Raw genomic sequence first — 7472 nt, 5'->3', positions numbered from 1 at the left:
ATAGATCATTAAATAGGCACAGTCCGGAGGTTTCCTCCTTTGGGTAACCACCAAATGCAGAAAGCCAGGCAAGCTGTAGGTGCTCAATAAATAAGTGTGAACTGATTTTTAGAGAGAATGGAAGGGAAGAGGCAAAGAGAGGGAGGCATCCATGTGAGAGAGACACATGGATTGGCTGCCTCCCCGACTCCATCCCGCACGTGGCCCCCAGGGGAATGGAGCCTGCAACCGAGGTGTGTGCTCTTGATCGGAATTGAACCCAGGACCCTTCTTCAGTCCTCGGGCCAATGATTTATCCACCGAGCCAAACCAGCTAGGGCTCTCTTGAATTTTAATACCACAATTTGTATAAGGTAAAAAATGTACAAGACAGATTTCATATCCTGTGGATTTAAAAAACTTTATTAAATATCCGGGGGAAACAATTTTTCAGCATTTTTCTAATGCGAGTGTGGAATCCATGGGAAACAAAAAGCCTCAAAGAGAACCTCACACCTGTCCTTTGTGAAATGTGTGTCTTTTTCATGCAAAGCAAGCTTCAGTTGAAAATATTGGCAATTTAATTTGCTTTTGCCACAGAACCACAAATGAAGCAGCACGAGAGTTTTACACAATTTTCATGTAATATGAGATACGTACAAGAGAAAAAAAATTATAAAGTATTTATATATGCTATAAATCACAGTAAAAGAGCAGCCATGAACCCCTCTCCCCCATTCACTTCAGAATTAGAACATTAGCAGTAAGATCGCTTTTACCTTTGTGTTTCTTACTTGTTTTATGGCCCTTCCTCGGCCACCACCCCACCTGTATTTGTTTTCTTTGGCTGCCAAAAAAAAAAAAATTAAAAATTAAAAAAAAATCACAAATGTAATAGCTTGAAACAACCCCTGCTTAAAATCTCAGAGTTTGACTTCTATGCTAATGAAAAAATTAGACCCATGGGGCTGAGCCTATTAAACAATACTGTTGTATTAATGAAAAGCTTTTATCTCCCTACATAATTGGGCCCAAAAAGCTGATCCTTAAGGCTTTTTTGCAAGGGTTCTGGCCCAGCATGCCCAGTGCATTCTGGACCAATTTTAAATAGATACAAGGATCAGATGGTGAGAGGGCAGGGCGGGGCAAGGCTAACTCCTAATTCCATTTTGTACTGTGGGGCAGGGTGGAGCAGGGTGGAGCTATCTTCCATTTTGGACCCTAGCCCTCACCCAACCAATCGGGGTCAGCCAAAGCAGTGACATCACCACCCCTATAAAACCCCTTGATCTGTCAGAGTTTGGCTTCTCTTCTGCCATGCTGTCAGAGTCAGTGGGAAAGAGCCCATGCTAGCATGGAAGAGGCTCTTTTGTTTACTGCATCGGACTCGGCTCCCTGGTGGTCCTTGGGGATCAAGAGGTCTGGGCATAACAATGGAACTCCAAATCTACTATTGATTTACAGTACAGCTAGATAGGAAAATGAAGTTTGATAACCTGAACATATTCAGATGTCAGACCATTCCATCCCCTACAACTGAATTTACCCTCCCAGCCAGAAGGGACCAATGATAAATAGCAGAGCCTATTATGGGAGAGAGCAAAGAAAACAGCACATACTATATGAAAGACAGAAATTTATCTTATCTCAATAACTTTTTTTTTACTTCCTCTCTCTCTCTCTCTCTCTCTCTCTCTCTCTCTCTCTCTCTCTCTCTCTCTCTCTCTCTCTCAATACAGCCACTAGCTAAACTGGCTAAAAACATTAAGAAATAGTTAACAGTATGCATTTGTATTATCATAGCTAAATTTCAAAGAAAAAGAAGCTTTATGTAATAAAAATGTCTTACCTCAGTCATCAGGAGTAGAAATTAGGCCCTACTGTGGAGCTTGGCATGCAGGGAGCTGGAGTTTTAGTAACCAACAGCAAGAGAAAATATGGTATCAGATCTGAATTCAGTGTAGAGTTATGGAAGTACTAGTAAGCCTTCTGATAAGGCTGGGACTCACAAGATGTGTCCACTCCAGACAAAGAAGAAGGTGTAAATAAATAGCTGTGTGTCAGTATAACCATAGTGATACAATGCCTGTGTCAGGACTTTGATGGCAAAAAAATGTCTTCCATGAGAAGTAAAAATTCCAAGGTGGTGGGGATGGGGAAGAAGCTCACAAATAAAAATTAGAGAGCCACAGTTTGAAAACTTCTGTCCTAAGGAAGACCCAGGCAAAGTGGGATCTGTCCAAATGGCATTGTTGGACCCTCTGACCAAGACAGCATTTATTTTGCCACAAGCATAATAAAAATGGTTTCTCCTCACTAGCCTAAACAGCAAACATCTTTTAAAAATATATGTATTTTATTGATTTTTTTACAGAGAGGAAGAGAGAGGGATAGAGTTAGAAACATCAATCAGCTACCTCTTGCACACCCCCTACTGGGGATGTGCCTGCAACCAAGGTATATACCCTTGACCAGAATCAAACCTGGGACCTTTCAGACTGCAGGCTGATGCTCTATCCACTGAGCCAAACCAGTTCCGGCAATAGCAAACATCTTAAAATGCCTATATAACAATGGACTTCACTTTTTTTTGAGGCTATTGTGTTCCCTAATCAACTGTACAAATGACCACAACTCATGACATAAACAATAGAAGTTTATTCCTTCACAGTTTAATTGGGAAGTCCAAAATCAAGTTTTCAGCAGGGTCATGCCCCCTCGAATGGCTCTAGGGGACACTTGCTTGCCTCCTTTAGCTTCCAGTGACTTCCAACAGCCCCTAGCATTCTCTGACTTGTGGCAGCATGACTTCAATCTCTGCCTCTGTCTTCACAGCTTTATTCCCTGTGTCTTCTCTGTCTTTTTATGTCTCCAAGCACCCTCTCCCCCATCTCCCATTAAGATACCAGACTGGATTTAGAGTCCACGTTAATCCAGTATGTCCCCTTTGAAATTGATTACAACTGCAAAGACCCTGTTTTCAAATATGGTGGCATTCTTAGCTACCAGGGATTAGGATTTGAACATATGTTTTTCGGAAACACAATTCAATCCACAACATATATATAAATGCTTCTGATGATTTATAGAAATAGAGAGTCTCATAATTTGCTGTCAAAGATTTGGTAGCTTTTCTGGAGGAAATTTAGCAATTATCAAGAGATAAAATGTTAATGTTGTTTTGTGTGTGTGTGTGTGTGTGTGTGTGTGTGTGTGTGTGTGTGTTTTGTTTTTTAATCCTCACTGGAGGATATTTTTCTCATTGGTTTTTAGAGAGCATGGAAGGGAGGGAGGAAAAAGAGAGAGAGAAAGAGAGAGAAATATCTATGTGAGAGAGACAAATCAATTGGTTGCCTCCTGCATGCTCAACCAGGCTACATGCTCTTGATGGGGAATCAAACCAGCAAACATTAGGTCTGATGGCTGGTGCTCTAACCACTGAATCAAAACAACCAGGATATGTGTTTTTTTAATGTTCATATTTTTCACTTCAAGAAATGTACCCACTAGAAATAATTGGAAATATGTAAAGAATCAGTTGCAAAGCTATATAAGTTTCATTGATAAAAAAGAACATTTTTAAAAAATCCATATTATTTAAATAGAATCAATGTTTTTAAATTATATATTAAAAATATTAATATATAACTATATATTAATATTTTTAATATATAGTGAAGTACTAATAAAATAATTTAAAGTAAGAAATAGTTTGTGCTATGTTTTTGTTTTTTAGGTGTCATATTTATAGTTTTCTAAGTGCCATAGCTTTTTATTTTTTTTGTATATTTATATATTTAACGTTTTTTTCTCTAATCAGGAAAAAATAAAACAATGTCATTCCAGCTGCAATGACCTCTCAATCTTTAGTTATAACAGATTATATCTGTTCATCTGCTTTTTTTTTTTTTTTTCTGAATTGCAATGATGTCTTTCCTCAGGCTCTTTTGATCACCACTGTTATTGTTTTTCATGTCCTACTGAAATAATAATGTTCAGTGTGTGGTTACAGACCTGCTGAGGTAAATAGAAATGAGTCTGAAAAAACAGCTACTACAAAAAATCAGAATGCTGCAAAAACCTCTCAGCTACACATTTAGTGACTCACGTAACACTCTAAACTAGCTGAACAATATCACAAATGTGGCAGAGAATGTGTATGAAAGGGTACCAAAGCAGCCATAGCAAGAAGAAAAAGGATCAAGAAAGATTATAATAATTCACAAATTGCAAACTAAGGAACTGAATAGCTAAGAAAGACCCAAAATTTTTAGATTATTTTAATATAAAGGAGGATTTCAAATCTTGTTGTGTTATTCTTTAAAAAATATATATATTTTTTAATTTTTTAAAAGAATATATATATATATATATATATATATATATATATATATATATACTTTTTTAAAATTTTTATTTCATAGAGGAAGGGAGAGGGAGAGATAGAAATATCAATAATGAAAGAGAATCATTGAAAGGTCGCCTCCTACAGCCTCCTACTGGAGATCAAGCCTGTGCCCCAGGCATGTAACCCTGATCAGGAATCAAACTGTGACCTTCTGGTTTATAGGTCAACACTCAACCACTGAGGCACACTAGCTAGTTGTGTTTTTCTTGTTTCAAAAAGAAGATTTTGCCTAACAAGCATACTGTCTAGAACTCAGAAAAGAGCACATGCTGGTAGTATTTAAATGCCCAATGTACCCTGAGCCCCAGGAAGACCTTTCCAGGAAATCCACTCATTGATTTAAAATGTAGGAATGTATAATCTCATCGGGAATAACAGCCTGACATTTAGAACACTGTGAGGAAAGAAAAAAAATTAGATTAACTTTTGAAATAATTACCAGAGTGTTAAAATGACATATAGCGTGATGAATTGAAGGAGAGGTTAATCCTAAGAGCATACATAACGTTAAATTGAATTTTGGCGTCAAAGAGAACACCAGGAAAAATTTGGGAGGTGGGGAAAGCTGGAAAGGAAAACGGTGCTGCGGCTAATGTCTCCGCAGTGAATGTGTGTCTTGACTTGGTGACTTCCACGAAGATCAGACATGGTTATTTTATTATTATTGATTGATTGATTTTCAGAGAGGAATAGGGGAAGAGAGTGTTGGAGATGCTAATAGGGGGAATCAGAGGATAAGGGCAGGGAATCAGAGGATAAGGGCAGGGTGCTAGTTATATCCCACTTGCCTACTCAAATCTGTTCTCCACTCTTTTCTGTCTTGTGCTGTGAACCCATCAAAATGGTATTTATTCTGTGACTGCACTATCCAGGCTCTCTAGTGCTCTGGTTTCTAGAATAGTAGAATTTGGACAATGGGAGGTCACCCGTAGGAAATCTAAAGTGAGAAAGGTCTGATTTTTTTTACTTCTCCCAACCACCTACCTAGGTCATGGCTATGGTTCACTACCCTGAAAACAGTACTGTTGGGCGGCTTGTATATTTTGGAGATAGCTCTCAAGTTTCTCTTAATAATTTCATACACTTGTCAGCTTAAGGGTTTTAAGAGTTTCTCATCAATGATTCTTTTTAGGTGCTTTGCCATCCTTATTGTTTCTCTTTACTTTTTCTAGAGCTGCATAAATAGTTCTTGCATTAAACTCTTGAAATACCACTTCCCATGTGTTGTTTCCTGCCTATACAATTTTTGGTATTTCAATTTTTTACCAAGTTCTGGTAGCCTTAAATAGACCCTCTTCATTGGATTTGGAACTGTTGCTCATATACTGAAAGAGACAAAGAATCTCCTTGTTGGAATAAATGAGATGCTGTTAATTTGTGGCTTGCATTGGTGTCAGGATTATTCACATTATCACTGCTGGTAAAATACTGGTGGTGAGTGAGGCATTTGCAAATCTTGAGATGATGAAGCTTTTAGTCACCATGGTTATGATGATGATTATAAAAACTGAGCTAGCTGTTTCTGGATAACCTATAAGCTTGAAAAAATAGAGATACACTGAAAGCCCTGAATTAAAAACTCAAAGCATGGATGAAAAATCAACTGGCTTCCAGGCAGTTACAAAAGAATGCTCGTATTTAGTCCCAGGAAAGACTAAGGATCCAGCCCAAGGCCTGATTGCAAGAGTTATGGAATTTCAACTCTAATGAAATATATAATACCTCAGTCTCTTCTCCTGAGACAGAGATATAGGGTTAATAGGAATAGTACCCTGAAATGTGGTATGGAGGCATTTGGACATAAACAAGACAGAGACGGCATAGAAAGCACTGAACACTCAATCCTTCTCAACATTCCCTGGAAGAGAAAGCTCCCTCTTCCTCCACCATACCCCCCAGAAAACAAACCTCCCAATCTAAAAAAACCAAAAACTTTAAATAGCTGTACAAATAACAAGAATTACATAGTCTCTTAGCTGTCATTCATACCAATTCCCCTCACCGCTAGGCCCATAGGGTGATTTGTATCTTAGCATTGCCCAGATATAAAGGTGAAAAATCTGCTCAGGGATGAGGCAGTTTAGCAAAGTATTGAGCCTATTTGCACAGTCAAAGAGTTTTGCAACATAGGTAGAGATTATTTACAAGAATATATATATATATATATATATATATATATATATATATATATGAATGATCAAATACAAGATTGATTTTAGTTGAATTTAGAGAATCTCACCTGGGATGAATTTAATATGGGAGCTCAAGCATTTGGGAGTAGAGTTAGTACTGGCTTGGTTCATTAACCAAATGAAAACTGAACTTAGTGGTGAAATACTATCAATGAGCCAACAACACTTCCTGGCATGCTAAAGAAAATAGTGTGAACTCTACTGATGGGCACTTGGGCTGTTTCCAGATTTTAGCTGTTGTAAATAATGCTACTATGAACATACTGGTGCATATATTCTTTCTGATTGGTGTTCCTGGCTTCTTAGGATATATTACTAGAAGTGGGATCACTGGGTCAATTTTTAACTTCAACTTTCAATTTTTTGAGGAAACTCCATACTGTTTTCCATAGTGGCTGCATAAGTCTGCATTCCCACCAGCAATGTATTAGAGTTCCCTTTTCTCCACATCTTCACCAACACTTGTCAGTAGATAAGTGAATAAAAAGATATAGTTCATTTATACAAATGGAATACTCTGCAGCTATAAAAAAAAAAGGGTATCTTATCCTTTGAGACAGCATTGGAGAAACCTGGAAAGTATTATGCTAAGTGAAATGAACCAGTTAGAGAAAGACAAGTATTACATGATCTCTCTCATATATAAAATCTAATGAATAAAATAAACTGATGAACAAAACAGAGACATAGAAGCATGAAACAGACTGATGAATCTCAAAGGGAAGGTGGGATAGAGGGTTGGAAGAGATTAACCAAAGAACTTACATGCATAACCATGGACATAGACAATAGTGTGGTGAAGGCCAGGGAGATGGAGGGGTGGGGCTATGGAGGGAGGGAGTTAATGGGGAAAAATAGGGACACCTTTAATCCTTTCAACAATAATGACAATT

The sequence above is a fragment of the Pipistrellus kuhlii genome, unplaced genomic scaffold (assembly GCF_014108245.1).
Source record: "Pipistrellus kuhlii isolate mPipKuh1 unplaced genomic scaffold, mPipKuh1.p scaffold_m20_p_10, whole genome shotgun sequence".
Taxonomy (NCBI): Eukaryota; Metazoa; Chordata; class Mammalia; order Chiroptera; family Vespertilionidae; genus Pipistrellus; species Pipistrellus kuhlii.
The sequence above is the reverse complement of the archived record's forward strand: the minus strand, read 5'-3'. Positions refer to the sequence as shown.